The following is an 18395-nucleotide window of genomic DNA, read 5'->3' on the forward strand; positions in this document are numbered from 1 at the left end:
ACTCGGTAAGTTTTCCAGCGTCGCTAAATTGGCATGTCCATGCTTAAGAGTATTTACGCTTTTCATCAGTTTCAGCAGCTGCACACATTTATGCCCCATTTTCTTGTCCTTCATCAATTGATTTAAGGCGATGGGTGTCCGTGGCTCTTTTTAAATTTTATTACTAATCTTATGACCACAAACAGCACACTTTCAACCGGTTTTAACTCACCTGTACACACTTTTGGGTCTGTGAGTTTGCGCTTCCCCGCTGGACAAACAACAACACTTACTCATTCTAAGCCAATCACCTTTCATGCACGGACGGTGCGTTTGCAAACATGGAAAAAACTGACATCAAATCCAGACCACACAAACATTAAACATTACCACCAGCAGGTTGTTACAGTATGAATTGATATATATAACCCATTACTTGCACACTACTGACAAGTGATGTATCGAAAACTTGACCCCTGCAGAAAAGACATTGATCACCGAAAACAAGTGCTGCCGAACCCAGATGTAAACAAGACGCACGCCATTGTCTGGAGCGTTGTCAGCATTTCTGTGATGTAGATGTAACCAGATGTGCCCACGGCCAGCCATCTACAAAATGTCAAAATATTAAGAGGACAGTGGCAACTTTTAAGAAGAGAAAGTTCAACTGGAGCAGGGGTGGCCACACTTTTTCTGCAGGCGAGCTACTTTTCAATTAACCAAGTCGAGGAGATCTACCTCATTCATATGCCCTGCGATGAGGTGGCGACTTGTCCAGAGTGTACCCCGCCTTCCGCCCGATTGTAGCTGAGATAGCTGCAAGCGCCCCCAGCGACCCCAAAAGGGAATAAGCGGTAGTAAATGGATGGATGGATTTATTTATTTATTTATGAAAGAGACATTTTTGTTAACAAGTTAATGGTGTTTAATGATAATACAAACATGTTTAACACATATGGATTCCTTTCTTTCATGAAGACAAGAATATAAGTTGGTGTATTACCTGATTCTGATGATTTGCATTGATTGGAATCAGACAGTGGTGCTGATAACGTCCGCATTTTCAAATAGAGGAGAAAAAAAGTACTCCTTTTTGTCAAATACCACATGAAAGTGGTTGGATTTGGCATCACATTTTTCCAACTTGCATACTCCTTTTTAAACATTTTGTTATGAGTAGCAGCATATGTGTGTGTGGCAGCAGGTGAGTGACGTCAGTGAGTGTGTGGGCGAGCGAGGAGAGGGAGCGGTCGCTCAGGGCGGGGGAGATCTGTGACATCGAACTCCGTAGCTTGCTAGCTTGTGCACGCTAGCTTTCTGAGACTCTTATTTTGTTAGCACAGGCAGGATGAAGCAGGTCTTTTACAGTGAAGACAGGAACTGTGCAGTCGGTCTTTAGAGTTTTGAGAGCAAGTACAGCCCAAGAGTCTGTTGAAATAAAAAGGGTTTCTCTCCGTCCTGTAAGTGATTTTTTTCTTAATAATGAGCTCGCAGCAGCCAGCGTCCTCTCACAAGATCCTCGGGTGCCGAGAATGTCAACCAACTGACAAAAGTGAAGTCTTGGTGAAGGTTGATGATTGCTCATTTTTATGTCTATTTTTTTAATGCCTGGCTTGCAATCGACTGACACACCTTCCGCGATCGACCGGTAGCTCGCAATCGACGTAATGCCCACCCCTGAACTGGAGCAACAGCGCCAAGCAAGTGTGACATCATGCTTGCTGTAGCTTGCCTCTTTCGCCAAATAGAAGTTAAGAGTCTCTAAACACAACTACATTTCATAAGAACACCAGAAGAATGTTAGATTTGTTGCTTGTGTTTTTTTAGAAGTCATCAAAAGTCTCTAGAATTACACTTAAAAAAATTCTCAAAGTACATTGTAGAATTGTCAATAATTGAAAATATGTCAAAACTATTAAAAAGGTGTGTGTGTGTATATATATATATATATATATATATATACACACAGTTGTGATCAAAATTATTCAACCCCCACACCATTTTGGTGTTTTAGCAAGTTGGACATTTATTCCGTATTTTGTTTATAGTCATATCAAATAAAGATGTGTCAAATAGACAAATGCAACTTGAATTGTAACACTGTATTTTACAAAATACCAAAAAAGGACATTTTTCTTAATATCTCATTGACAAAATTATTCAACCCCCTAGTTACATGCATCTTTAGTACTTAGTGGAACACCCTTTGGCAGTAATTACATCCTTCAAACGTGATACATAACCGGACACAAGCTTCTTGCATCTACAGGTATTTTAGCCCATTCCTCTTGGGCAAAGGCCTCCAGTTCATTCATATTCTTGGGCTTGCGTGCTGCAACTGCCTTCTTCAAGTCCCACCACAGGTTTTCTATAGGATTTAGGTCTGGCGACTGTGAAGGCCACTCCAGAGTCTTCCAGCCCTTCTTATGCAACCACTCTGATGTTGATTTGGAGGTATGCTTGGGATCGATGTCCTGTTGGAAGGTCCAACATCTCCCAAGCCTCAGCTTCGTCACTGAATTCATGACATTTGCAGCTAATATATCCTGGTAGGAAATAGAATTCATAATGCCTTGAACGCGCTGGAGATTCCCGGTACCTGAGGCAGAGAAACAGCCCCAGAGCATTATTGACCCCCCACCATACTTAACATTAGGCATGGTGTTCTTCTCTTTGTAAGCTTAATTTTTTCTCCTCCAGACATAACGTTGATTCATAGGCCCAAAGAGTTCCAGTTTTGTCTCATCACTCCATAGAACAGTTTCCCAAAACCTTTGGGGTTTGTCCAGATGATTTTTGGCATACTGGAGTCTATTTTCCTTGTGCCTGGTAATCAGAAGTGGGGTGCGCCTGGGAGTTCTGGCATGGAGGCCTTCATCTCGTAGTGCGCGCCTTATTGTCTGGGACGAAACCTACGTTCCACCCTCTGCAATGTCCTGTTGTAGTTCCTCAGCTGTTACCCGGGGGTTTTTCACCACTGTACGCTTTAAATACCGGACAGCAGTTGCACACAGCATCCTCTTTCTACCACGCCCAGGTAGTGTTTCCACTGTGCCTTTAGCTTTAAACTTGCGAATTATGCTCCCAACTGTGTTTCTTGGAGTGTGTAATGTCTTTGCTATTTTCTTATATTCATATCCTTTCTTATGGAAAGAAATTACCTCCTCTCTTGACTTCTTTGACCACTCCCTGGACTTAACCATGTTGCAAATACACCATTGACCATCTACAAGAAGTTGAGCGTCACAGTCTTTTTCAATCAGTTTAATTGTTGCTCGTTATGGTTCTAATCACATCTACAGGTGTTTTCAACACCTGATTGAAAAGACCTTATTCAAATTTTGTTCTTAAGTTATGATCTTCAAGGGGTTGAATAATTTTGTCAATGAGATATTAAGAGAAATGACACTGTTTGTTATGTTACAAAATATAATGTTGTAATTCAAGTTGCATTTGTCTATTTAATGCATCTTTATTTGATATGACTAGAAACAAATTACAGAATAAATGTCCTACTTGCTAAAACACCAAAATTGTGTGGGGGTTGAATAATTTTGATCACAACTGTATATATATTTTAGGGGTGTAACGGTACACAAAAATTTCGGTTCAGTACGTACCTTGGTTCAGAGGTCACGGTTCGGTTCATTTTCGGTACAGTAAGAAAACAACAAATTATAAATTTTTGGATTATTTATTTAACAAATTTGCTAAATCTTCCACCAAAAATATTTTCTTAGTGTAATATTTGATGTAAAGTAATCGTAGACTTGGATATGTCAATCATTCATAAATACATTAATTTTGATTCAATATTATGTTTTGAGCAATGACAGTTTGAAAGAAAAAAAAACAGCTTTGCTCTATTAGTCAACGTTGCAACTTTTTCGAAATTACATCTAGCCTTGAAGTTTTATTTCACTTTTGTTTATGTTTTTGTTTATTTTTAATAGTATTTTTAGAATGTGCCGTGGGCCTTTAAAACATTAGCTGTGGGCCATAAATGGCCGCCGGGGCATACTTTTGACACCCTGCTATAGATAATAAAAAATTAAATCTGATAAATCTATGGTTAAAAAGCAGGGCCTGGCGACGCATTCGTGTTTATCATAACTCTCTCGCTCTCTCTGTCTCCCCCTCCCTCACGAATGTTTTTTTGTTTTTAACCCCTTCTTAACCCTGAACATACATTGAAAATACATGCAACCATAACTTAAAATGCCGGACATTTGAGGCATTTAAGAAACTCCACCTGGACAGCTCCGCAAAAAGGACGTAAGGTCAGTCTATCATAGCCCGATGCTAGCATGCCGTGTGTTGTTTTTTTTTTGATTGATTGAAACTTTTATTAGTAGTTTGCACAGTACAGTACATATTCCGTACAATTGACCACTAAATGGTAACACCCCAATAAGTTTTTCAACTTGTTTAAGTCGGGGTCCACGTTAATCAAATCATGGTGCCTCGGTGTGCATTGTTTATACAACGTGCGGTGCGCTACTTAATACGTCCGCGTCGTTCAGTACACCTCCGAACCGAACCGAAACCCCCGTACCGAAACGGTTTAATACAAATGCACGTACCGTTACACTCCTAATATATATATATATATATTGCGCACGGCCACTAATATATATATATACTAATATATATATATACCCATATATATATATATATATATATATATATATATATATATATATATTAGTATATATATATATTAGTGGCCGTGCGCAACCCGAGGGTCCCTGGTTCAATCCCCACCTATTACCAACCTCGTCACGTCCGTTTTGTCCTGAGCAGGACACTTCACCCTTGCTCCTGATGGGTGCTGGTTAGCGCCTTGCATGGCAGCTCCCTCCATCAGTGTGTGAATGGGTAAATATATATATATATATATACATATATGTCTTGATTGGATTATCCAGAGAATAGTGCTCGATACCGTGGTAGAGCGCAATATGTAGGTGTGGGAAAAATCACAAGACTACTTCATCTCTACAGAACTGTTTCATGAGGGGTTCCCTCAATCATCAGGAGATATATATCTCCTGATGATTGAGGGAACCCCTCATGAAACATAAACATATACATACATACATACATACACATATATATATATACATACATACACACATATATATATATATATATATATATCTTATTACCAATTAAGAATAATAGATTTGTTTTTAAATGTATATAGTATGTACAAATTTTTTAGCTTTTTTATGCAATATAATCGACTTTATTTACACAACACATTATAGAAAATAATAATGCACAGGAGTTGAAACTTCAATTAGAAGCAGGTTAAAACTAAGGAGAGTCAATTGTAAATGTTGTTTTAAGAAAATCATTATAACAGATTGGACAAATGATTTGATGTGTCATGGTGACCACGCCCATAAGCATGACCCCACCACCACAGGTATCTTGGCAGTCTTGGGGAAACCCTGCATGATGCATATATATTATATTTACCGGTATATTTTAGATAGAGATATACAAACCCCGTTTCCATATGAGTTGGGAAATTGTGTTAGATGTAAATATAAACGGAATACAATGATTTGCAAATCGTTTTCAACCCATATTCAATTGAATGCACTACAAAGACAAGATATTTGATGTTCAAACCCATAAACTTTATTTCTTTTTGCAAATAATAATTAAATCAGAATTTCATGGCTGCAACACGTGCCAAAGTAGTCAGGAAAGGGCATGTTCACCACTGTGTTACATCCCCTTTTCTTTTAACAACACTCAATAAACGTTTGGGAACTGAAGAAACTAATTGTTGAAGCTTTGAAAGTGGAATTCTTTCCCATTCTTGTTTTAAGTAAAGCTTCAGTCGTTCAAAAGTCCGGGGTCTCCGCTGTCGTATTTTACGCTCCATAATAGGGCTGGGTATCATCAGGTACCTCGCGGTACAATAATATCACGATATTTTGCCCATGATAACGATAAGATCACGATACAACGATTATGCGATAATCGATGTATTGAAAGAAATTTCATCCACGATACATCATGATTTCTGTGTCACTGAAGAAATCCAAAATTTATTGACTGCACTGAATTAATTTCACCAAAATATTTTTGGGCTGTGCAAATTAAAATTATTAAAAAAACAAAATGAATGCAGAAAATATACATTTCAGTGCTACTGAACTTCTATGTAGTCATGGACACATCAATGCTTAACAATTAAAATCAAATTGTTTTATGAAAACTGGCACTTGACTGTATATAAAAAATAAACATTTCAGTCAGTGCATTACATTATCAACACCTGGGTGGTCTTATAAAAACCTGAGAACACATTTTAAGATCCTATATGGTCTAAGATCTTTACAAATAAAGCAAGCAAAGTACTTTGTAATGCTCGCAGCCCTGGGGGATGCAGGAGGGAGATTTGCTTTAAATACGGTGTTGATTGTAGGCTGGCTAAGGGAAACGTTAGCATTAGCGTCACTACTCGCCCTTTCCTCTGTGGCAAGCTCAGGATGATGGCGGACAAGATGGCTGTGCATGTTCGTTGTGTTGCCCGTGTACTTGACCTTCGCGAGACAGTTCTTGCAGATTGCGAACTGTTTATCAAGTGTTGTTTCATCGTCTGTATAGTAAAAGCCGAAGTGGGCCCAGACTTGAGATTTAAAATTTGCCGGTGCATCTTTCACGTGTTTTTCTTTGCTATTCGCTCCTCCTCTTTGCGCCATTCCCTCCATCTGCTGCTGCTCCTGCTTCTTCTTCTTTCCTTTGAAAGAGTACTCTACTAGAGTACTCTAGAGTACTGCGCTAGAGCGCCATAATGTGGAGGCTCGAAGTAGTGACTCCATAAATCAAACAGGTTTTTGTGGGCGAATCTGTTTAAAACGGCTGTATGTTTATGTTTATAAATATCGATATTTGACGCCCGTGTATCGATAACGCACCGCAAGAGGAAATATCGCGATATATCGTAGTATCGATGTTTTGGCACACCCCTACTCCATAATGCGCCACACATTTTCGATGGGCGACAGGTCTGGACTGCAGGCAGGCCAGGAAAGTACCCGCACTATTTTACTACGAAACCATGCTGTTGTAACACGTGGCTTGGCATTGTCTTGCTGAAATAAGCAGGGGCGTCCATGATAACGTTGCTTGGATGACAACATATGTTGCTCCAAAACCTGTATGGACCATTCAGCATTAATGGTGCCTTCACAGATGTGTAAGTTACCCATGCCTTGGGCACAAATACACCCACATACCATCACAGATACTGGCTTTTGAACTTTGCGCCTATAACAATCCGGATGGTTATTTTCCTCTTTGTTCCGGAGGACACCAAGTCCACAGATTCCAAATATAATTTGTAATGAGGATTTGTCAGACCACAGAACACTTTTCCACTTTGCATCAGTCCATATTAGATGATCTCGGGCCCAGCCAAGCTGGCGGCGTTCCTTGGTGTGGTTGATAAATGCGTTTTGCTTTGCATAGAAGAGTTTTAACTTGCACTTACGGATATAGCTACCAACTGTAGTTACTGACAGTGGTTTTATGAAGTGAAGTGTTCCTGAGCCCATGTGGTGATATCCTTTACACGCTGATATCGTTTTTGGGGTGCAGTACCGCCTGAGGGGTCAAAGGTCTGTAATATCATTGCTTACATGCAGTGATTTCTCCAGATTCTTTGAACCTTTTGATGATTTCACGGACCATAGATGGTAAAATCCATAAATTCCTGGCAATAGCTTGTTGAGAAATGTTCTTAAACTGTTCGACAATTTGCTTACAAATTGGTGACCCTCGACCCATCCTTGTTTGTGAATTACTTAGCATTTCATGGAAACTGCTTTTATACCCAATCATGGTACCCACCTGTTCTCAATTAGCCTGCACACCTGTGGGATGTTCCAAATAAGTGTTTGATGAGCATTTCTCAACTTTATCAGTATTTATTGCCACCTTTCCCAACTTCTTTGTCACGTGTTGCTAGCATCAAATTCTAAAGTTAATGATTATTTTCAAAATATAAAATGTTTATCAGTTTGAACATCAAATATGTTGTCTTTGTAGCATATTCAACTGAATATTGGTTGAAAATGATTTGCAAATCATAGTATTCCGTTTATATTTACATTTAACACAATTTCCCAACTCATATGGAAACGGGGTTTGTATATGAGATATATATTTGAGACACTACAGCCATACCGGTATCTGTTGATGTGCCTTTGTTACAGGCGTTTGCGGCCGGGGCATCGTGGCAGGGATCGCAGCAAAGTAAGGGTACAGCCTGTAAGGAAGGTGGAGCTTGCGTCTGGAGTTGCAACGCCACATTAGCGACACAGACTTCCACCACATTCGCCTTCGCACACAGCCGACGTGCCCGCACAGAGTGGTGGCTCCTCTTTACTAATCAGAAGTAACACAATCTGGTGAAAAGATTCAACAGAGCAGTCAGGAACGACAAAATGTCACTGCTAACTGCTAAGGCTAACAAAAACAGTTCAGATTAAGGCCTCACTGACGTCACAGGTGCTTGGCAGCAGACACCAACTTTTAAAAGCACACACATGCAGCTCTCACAAACCTCTCTCAACTGCATATAACACATTTAACTTCTTTTTTTTTTTTTGCTTTTCTTAAGTAACACGTTACTTACCCAAGTAATTTGTTACATTTTTTAAGAATAATTATATTAGTAATTAAATGTATTTTTGTTTAAGTGACAAGTAACTTATTATAATGAATTACTACTTTTAAAGTCATTTTCAGAACAGTGGTAGTTACAGTAATGTGGTGTAACTGGTGTTGAGTTTAAAACACATACTTTGCATTTTTTGTTAAAAACACTGTTATATATCGTATATCGCCATTCAGCATAAAAGCACCAGGATATCAGTTTTTGATCATATCACCCAGCACTAGATGTAAATATACATATAATGTAGTAACGGTCACATTTATAATAACATTTATTATTTACGTATATTGCTAATTTTAAGCATACACTGTGCATTAAGTTTCAAAAACGCATCACCACCTTTGATTTTAATTTTTTTTTTAAAACATCATTGATTACTACTCACTGCAGACTTCATGCGAACCAACAAACCAAGCGATATGGCTGAAAACTATATCTCAATATCAGCTTCATATATTTATCGATATTGATAATTATTGATATTTTTTATGACTTATTTAAGCCTGGCAATAAATATAGTAAAACAATTTCCAACTTCCCAAGGTTGCTACTTTTCAGTGAAGAGGTTGTTTGGGAGCCAGGTAAGATGAGCGCACTAGACACTAATAGTGTATAAGCTATTCAGGATTCAGGATGCTTTATTATTGTCCATTCTTTAACATGTACAAGACATATCCATCCATCCATCCATCCATCCATTTTCTACCGCTTATTCCCTTTGGGTTCACTGGTGCCTATCTCAGCTACAATCGAGCGACAGGCGGGGTACACCCTGGACAAGTCGCCTCTCATCGCAGGGCCAACACAGATAGACAGACAACATTCACACTCACATTCCCACACTAGGGCCAATTTAGTGTTGCCAATCAACCTATCCCCAGGTGAATGTCTTTGGAGGTAGGAGGAAGACGAAGTACCTGGAGGGAACCCATGCATTCACGGGGAGGACATGCAAACTCCACACAGAAAGATCCCGGGCCTGGGATTGAACCCAGGACTAATCAGGATCTTTATATTGTGAGGCGGACGCACTAACCCCTCTTCCACCGTGAAGCCCTACAGGACATATGAGAACTGAAATTATATTTTCGGCACAGTCCCACTACGAGCAGACATACGTTACAGGGAGACAAGACAGTATCGCCAACGGATCAGCCACTTACGACGCTCCTTAAAAAAGGTGGGAAAAAGGTAATATTGATATATTGAACAAAACACAGTAGTTAGGGAATCAACTAATTAAACTGACACATTGGAAGTGTCAGGATGTTGCCAACAAAACTAAACACATGCTTCTGTTACTGAGTTGATATGCCAATATTTTAAAGTTTCTCTTCTCACGCCTTGCAGTGAAGCCACAGCAAGACAGAAAGATGGTGCGACCACCTCCCTTAAGAATGACGGCGTGTTGGGTGAGTGATGTCAGTAGGCCAGTGTTTTCCCAACCACTGTGCCGCGGCACACTAGTGTGCCAAGGGAAATTATCTAATTTCACCTATTTGGGTTAAAAATATTTTTTGCAAACCAGTAATTATAGTCTGCAAATGGTGTATTGTTGTTGAGTGTCTGTGCTGGTTAGAGCTCAGCAGAGTAATCGTGTAATACTCTTCCATATCAGGAGGTGGCAGCTGGTAGTTAACTGCTTTGTAGGTGTTGGTAACAGCAAGAGGCAGTGTGCAGGTAAAAAGGTCTCTAACACTTAAACCAAAAATTAAAAAAAGGTGAGTGCCCCTAAGAAAAGGCATTGAAGCTTAGGGAAGGCTATGCAGAACGTAACTAAAACTGAACTGGCTACAAAGTAAACAAAAACGGGGGACCGGGTGACGCGGTTGGGAGAGTGGCTGTGCCAGCAACCTGAGGGTTCCTGGTTCAATCCCCACCTTCTACCATCCTAGTCACGTACGTTGTGTCCTTGAGCAAGACACGTCACCCTTGCTCTTGATGGGTCCTGGTTAGCGCCTTGCATGGCAGCTCCCGCCATAAGTGTGTGAATGTGTGTGTGAATGGGTGAATGTGGAAATAGTGTCAAAGCGCTATAGAAGTATAACCCATTTACCAAAAACACAACGCTGGACGACAACAAAGACTTACTGTGGAGCAAAGACAATGCACATCCAGACATGACATGAAAATCAACAATGTCCCCACAAAGAAGGATAAAAACAACTGAAATGTTCTTGATTGCTAAAAAAAAAAGTAGATGCGGGAAAAATCACTCAAAAGAAGAGAAAAAGACACCAAAATAGGAGCGCAAGACAAGAACTAAAACACTACACACAACAGCAAAAAACTAAAAAATAAGTATTGGCGTGATGTGACAGGTGGTGACAGTACACCTACTTTGAGACAAGAGCTATAGTGATGCATGCTTCGTTATGGTTTAAAGTCATGTCCACCAATTCCGACAACGACTTTTTATTGTCAACTGAGTTTTGTTTTTCAATGATTTCTGCTGGTGGTGTGCCTCCGCATTTTTTCAATGCAAAAAATGTGCCTCGGCTCAAAAAAGGTTGAAAAACACTGCAGTAGGCAAGCAGTAGCTTGAAAAGTAGTGGCGACTGGCGAATGTGTCCGGTTGCGTCCTGCAGAAGTAAAGAAATAAAGCGACCAAACTGTCACAAATCGGCGGCATCGTCATTCTGACCAAAAAGCGGAGCTGAGCAGACCCATTGTCGGGTAAAGTGAAGGGTGATACCCCCGACAAAAATATCGGCCCTGGAGGGAAAGTCTCCCCTGTGCTCCTCAACTACGGGCTGCGACTGGGAACAGAACAGCAGGAACGGTGTAGTCGATACTGTTAAGTGATTGGCTGTTACCGTGTTCCTCCAATTGCTCATTGAATACTGTTAACTGATTGGCTGTTAGCGTGTCCGTCCCATTCCTAAGTGACACTTCCTGTTTCCTGTATTCCCAAAGCGCAAGTGGCTTCATGAAAAAAATCTTGCTCCATCATTTCTGGTTTCTTCCCACCCAAAAATATATAATGAATATTTTATCCATCACATTTGATATTCATATCGATTAAGTGTCTATCGCGATATATATTGACATCGTATTATGGGCCCAGACCTACAATAAACATAATAGCACATCACTTACTGTGCAAGGTCTGCTGTTATTAGGATGCCGACTCATATAATGTTCATATATTCCTATTTAGATGAAGAATGACTTATAATCTCACGGAGAAAGGGAGGGTTAAACCAAGCGTCTTTTTGTGTTGTTTTCGCCATAAATTGGTTGTCAAAGTGTATTAACTTGTCGGAATATGTCCATGTTCTTCTATCATGCAGGTGAGTTGCATGATTTATGATCTACAATAAAGCTTGACGAGCAAGGAAGCAAAGAAGCAGCTGATCAGTCAATCATGTCACCACTGGCACTCAAGCTTGTGATCACGGTGCAGCAATAAATAATTTGTCTGTGTTAGCGCTTATAATAACAATATCCCTGATGCTTGGTAATATTCAAGTCACAAAATGTAAATGAATATTGTTTGGGGCTTTTGGGTGTTTTTATTGGGTTTTATGGGTAGAGTAGAGGACCTCCTGTTGGCTCTGCTGTAAGCAGACTTTATTTAAAAGTTAGCAGAGCGCTGCAATACAAAAAATAGTCAGTCGTCATGTTTTTCATAATGATTGTGAATGATAGGCATTTTCTAATTGTCTAGTCATGGCATTAAAAACTTGAAAATTATCTGTCGAGGTTACACTTAAAGGGGAACATTATCACCAGACCTATGTAAGCGTCAATATATACCTTGATGGTGCAGATAAAAAAACATATATTTTTTAACCCATTTACAAACTCTAAATGGGTGAATTTTGGCGAATTAAACGCCTTTCTGTTTATCGCTCTGGATGCGATGACGTCAGAATGTGACGTCGCCGAGGTAATACAGCCGCCATTTTCATTTTCAACACATTGTAAACATTGGGTCTCAGCTCTGTTATTTTCAGTTTTTTCGACTATTTTTTGGAACCTTGGAGACATCATGCCTCGTCGGTGTGTTGTCGGAGGGTGTAACAACACTAACAGGGAGGGATTCAAGTTGCACCACTGGCCCGAAGATGCGAAAGTGTCTGCCGCCAGACCCCCATTGAATGTGACAAAGTGTCTCCACATTTTACCGGCGATGACAGACATGGCACAGAGATGTATGGATAACCTGCAGATGCATTTGCAATGATAAAGTCAACGAAATCACAAAAGAGAGTTTTGTTGATGTTGACTTATGTGCTAATCAGACATATTTGGTTGCGAAGTGACTGCCAGCTAATCGATGCTAACATGCTATGCTAATCGATGCTAACATGCTATTTACCGGCGGTGCTAAAGCAGACATGGCACAGAGATGTATGGATAACCTGCAGATGCATTTGCAACTATATTATGTTTCCTTCCACCCACATTTAATGCAAAAAAAACACTTACCAATCGACGTATTTTAGTTGCTCCAGTGTCACGAGATGCGAAAGTCCTGATCGTTTGGTCCGCACATTTTACTGGCGATGCTAACGCAGCTATTCGGCCATGCTACGGCTATGAATAGCGTCAATAGCTATTCGCTCAATAGCTTCGGTTTCTTCTTCAATACTTTCATACTCCAACCATCTGTTTCAATACATGCGTAATCTGTTGAATCGCTTAAGCCGCTGAAATCAGAGTCTGAATCCGAGCTAATGTCGCTATATCTTGCTGTGGTATTCACATTGTTTGTTTACATTGGCAGCACTGTATGGCGTCACAGGAAAATGGATAGTGGTTTCGAAGATAGCGAAAATAAGGCACCTTAAAGCTTTATTTAGGGATATTCAGGGACCGGTAAAATTTTGAAAAAAACTTCAAAAAATACAACAAGCCACTGGGAACTGATTTTTATTGTTTTTAACTCTTTTGAAATTGTGATAATGTTTCCCTTTAATGATGAAAAATAGTATCTATCTGAGATTAATTTGGGGATAACTGAACAAAATGTGATAACCGTGATTAAATATTGTAATCGTTTGACAGCACTTGTTTACACTGTATATATTGTGCTTATTACACACCAGCAGTTTGATTACAAAAATAATCTTAATTGTAGTTTTCATTACAAAAATTTGAAGGTTTTTTTATCGCTATGTAAAGTTGTTGATGCTAAAAGTGGCCTGTCTATGCCAAATCCAGAGTGGGAAGAGTGGGGCCTTACTTTACATTCGAGCGTTTTCTACCATGCATATTTGCTTTGTTTGGTGTTGAAAATTGCAACATTACTGAGAGGAAGTTTGCAGAGTCTCCCACAAGTGCTGCTTTGATGATTGTTTCCTTGAGCTGGTGTCAAGTAAGCAACCAGACTTGGCAACTTTGCAACAGGACGTGACATCACGTGCGACAAAAGGTATTAAAATATGGCACAGTTTAATTTTATGTGAAGTGATACCCAGTAGTTATGACGGACTTCGGTCGGTGCCTGTAAAAGTATTGAGTTCAGTCCCTTGTGTTTTCACTACTTAACTACATTGTTGCCTCACATTCCATTTAGCACCCACAACTATGCTTAAGAGTTTTGCATATCAATAAAACAGTATGTTGATGAAATAAAAAAACTTCTGTGGTGTCATAATACAAAACAAAAATATGTGTAGGCCTACAAAACACAATTGCGGTATTTAGATGCAAGGCAACAATACTAGCAGTAACATAATAAACATCTTGGCCCGCTTTAGTGTACAATATTTAGTTGTAGGCATTTAAGCTGAACAAAACGAATACTTGGAAGGCATGAAAGTAAGATTTACACTCATTCTAGTTACATGTTCCATAATCCTGCTGTGAATTACTTCCTTGTGCACAGCCGAGTCACAGCAAACTTAGTGACCGTTGCTTTTGCAGAAGTTGTCTTGGCAATGCAACAGCAATTCTAACAAAAATAATATTTTCTGGTTTCTACTGGATGTTGGAGCGGTAAGTCTGTTGTACTCCTCCTGCAGAGCTGCTTTAATCATAACCCAATAAATAATATGCACTTTGTTGTCATCAACAGCAGACAGACATATTCTAATTAAGCACATTTTTAACACCCTGTTTCAAACATACAGTGCAAAATATCCCTTCTTGCAAATGACAACATGAGTAAATTATGTACAAAAGCGACAAACACTAATTAAAAATCTCAAGAGAGTTGGCTAAATCTCCTGCTGTAGTTATTTTTTTCATTTTTGAGTGGAATGAAAGAGAGTGGTACCAAAGAAACATGTTACATATCTATTTTGCTCCCTATTATGTAGCTAAGGACACACAAATTCTAGGAGGAATGTGAGACATGTGGAGGATGTGGTCTCAAATTTTGTAAGGTTGCTAGCGAGGACCTTGCTAGCTGGCTAAAAAGTGTAAGACAAAGTTGCCTGAAAAATAGATTTTTAGTCAAAGTCCGCCAGTTAAACTTTGTTTAAAATCAATTCCAGTACTCTTTAAAGCAACGTCAATTTGCAATGCAATGGAGAAAGGCACAATAAAAAAGTCTAAACATTTGGCATCAATGAGCCGTTATCATAAGAATTAACATACAATATTTTAGATAGCTAAAATGTTGAGAATTCATCAATGACACAATTTTATGCATTGAGTCTAATAGAGTGCTAGAATGCCAGGAGTTAATCAATAATATAACAATTTGCAGCTTTTTAAACACATCATCACAAAATGTTTGATTTTTTTTTAGCACATTTGTATTGTGGTTTAATTGTTTTTTGTTCTTCCTACTATTTTATCTGACTCGTTTTTACAAATATACTTGGTTTATTGTGCACTTTTCCAATCCTTACGTTTAAATGGACAAAAGTTTAATATTTATTTACATGTTTGTAACAGCAGTATGGTTACAGTGTAAATAAATATATATGAACATTAGTCATCTTTGATGTTAACATTGTTTATGTAAACATTTGCCTAAAAATATCTCAATCTGAACTTAAAAGTTTATTGCTAAATTAGAGCCACTGAATATGTGAATGCTTTATAAGCAGACTACTCAACTAATCATTAAGATAGTCGATGACTAGACTGTCAAAATAGTTGTTGCTTTCAGCCTTAGCGTAATTACCAGTCGTAATTAATGTGATCATACCTCCAGCCAGATATTGACAACCAACAGAAATAACACAGAAAGTCAAAACCACCACTCTTGCACAGAGAGAGACATGAATGAACAACATGAGGGTTCATATCAGTCTTCACTGATACATAGAAAAAAACTGTCAGAAAGTTAGCAAAGTTTTAGTATATACATTGCATCGGTTTTAGGTCATGGCTCTGTCCAAGGCTACGTACGGACAATTCAGAATACATGTAATTTAACGTCTTCACCTAATTACAATTTTTTTGGGTCATTTGAAATATTAACACAAATGAGGTGATGTCTCAGATGAGTAAGCAACTTCCAACCACTGTGCATCACTGACAACCTTCTTAAGTTCTGAGCAGCAATTAAAAACAAACACCTTGTTGTTTGAGTGTACAGTAAATGCAAATGTTCTGCTGACAAACACTCAATAAGAATTTGCACACCACCTCCTGTTGTAATACACACAGGTATTAGATGTAAAAGAGCATGGTAGCATGCATCACGATCTTGCATATAAACAAAAAACAAAGGGAAGAAATTAATCCGCAAAAAATAACAATAAAAATGTGCACACCACCCTAGAACAGTTCACATTGTGAATGCATATCCACAAAAAAACAAGCAATTTTACTTTGAATTGTATTTTTGCAAGAACATTGCCATGTAAGCATGATCTAAATATATGGAGGTGTCTCCAGACCAAAGGAGTTGTAGTGTTAAATGTTTCAATTTGTCATTATAAAAGACACGATGAGGGATGGATTTTTTTTTGTGCAAATAAGTCAGTTTACAGCAGAGCCAGTGGGAGGTCCTCCATTTCAACCATATAATACAATAAATAACCCATCAAAAACCACTAACAATACTCTATTTACATTTCTTGACTTGTGTGAATCTGAGTGTGAATGTTGTCTGTCTATCTGTGTTGGCACTGCGATGAGGAGGCGACTTGTCCAGGGTGTACTTCACCTTCCGACCGAATGCAGCTAAGATAGGCTCCAGCAACCCCCGCTACTCCGAACGGGACAAGCGGTAAAAAATGGATGGATGGATGGAGTTAAATATTAACCAAGTGTCAGTGATTTTGTTATGACAAGCGCTAACGCAGATGAACTAACGGTGCCGTGATCACTGCGTTTACATCCTCAGGTGGTCGGATGCTTTCTCGCTTCCTTGCTCCTTGGAAGTTTATTGTAAAAAATCATGCATCTCACATGGACAAAATAATTCCAAGGACGTATTCCGACAAGTTGGTACACTTTGACAGCCATTTAGGACCCGAAAATGACGAGAAAGACACAGAGGCGTTTGGTGGTTAACCTCCTTAAAACAATGCTGACGACTTTGATGTACATCCTCAATGCATCGCCTAAAAAAACTGTTTTCATAAAACCCACCATGTATCACTCGTCTCGACCTTAAGTCAGCATATCAGTCATTAACAGCGCATTGCTGTTTCCGAATAGTTTGCAAAAACAGCTGAAGCCATTGTAAAAACAATAAAATCATAATAAAATGTACTTGACAACACCAATCAATACACAATCGAAAAAACGATGATATTTATATAATGTTCAAACAACGCCTATTAATGAAAACACAAAATAGAAGAATGCGTTAAAACATATAAACATTTATTCTGGTCTAGGCAAAAAAATGTATTAAAAATATACTTGGTGTGCATTTGAGTGTAGTTTGGTTAAAAGTAGCCCCTCAACTGGTCAGTGTACGTTGTTTGACAAAAAGTCACGACTCCAAAACATCATCCGGGTTGCAATTTCTCACAAAAATAATTCTACAGTGATGTGTTTAACAGATTACATTCTACTACGAAAGGTGTAATTTTAGGACAGGGCTATTTGACTGGCGCTGTACAGGCCAAATCCGGCGGAGCGCTACTGCAAATTCGAGGGCTATTTTTACTAATTCCGTGACTGACAAAATAAATAGTGTCAAATGTCCAGTTCACTGTAAGAATATTAATGAAAGGAAAAGTCAGGTCCTGTGGTCCTTAGTTTTCTGGAAATGTGCCCCCCAACACCATTTAGTTCAATAGCCCTGATATAGGATATACATTGCACAATGAATCAGGACATCCAAAGGGGATGTCCTGTAAGACAAAACTGCTTTTCTGACGACTTGTCATGACAAGCACGACCCCTTTGTTGAAAAGACTCTCATATATTCAACTACTGTATTATGTTCTCAGGGCACTCAATCAATTGCAACTGGACTGATCAGTTTGTTTTAGAAGACGTACCGCTTCTCAACCGAGAAGGCTTCACCGGTTCATGCTTACAGACTTATAGTCTGTGAAGATACATATAGATGAGGCTTTGGCAGTGGCATCCAGACTTGGTCTGACCAATCTAAGTCTATGAAAATGAACTGACGAGAGGTGAAATGTCTTCTAAGACAGACTCAAAAGCCCATTTGTGATCAATTGAATGACCTAAGAATAAAATGGCCTGAATGAATGCAAACATCCACAGACTGCATTTACGCTTCAGGGCGGAATGACAAGTGTGAACACTTCCTAACTGTAGATAAGCTCTGATTGTTTGCAACTTAATAATACACAGACTGACAGGAATACACATGGAAGGAACA

The 18395-nt window shown here is 39.0% G+C and overlaps 1 protein-coding gene across 2 annotated transcripts in view; it reads right to left on the reverse strand.

Moving 5' to 3' along the window:
- The window catches only part of arid4b (AT-rich interaction domain 4B), a 123738-nt gene that overhangs the window by 103329 nt on the left and 2014 nt on the right, over positions 1 to 18395 (reverse strand). The gene's annotated exons all lie outside the window — the stretch shown is intronic.

The sequence above is a fragment of the Nerophis ophidion genome, linkage group LG09 (genome assembly GCF_033978795.1).
Source record: "Nerophis ophidion isolate RoL-2023_Sa linkage group LG09, RoL_Noph_v1.0, whole genome shotgun sequence".
In the NCBI taxonomy this organism is placed as follows: Eukaryota; Metazoa; Chordata; class Actinopteri; order Syngnathiformes; family Syngnathidae; genus Nerophis; species Nerophis ophidion.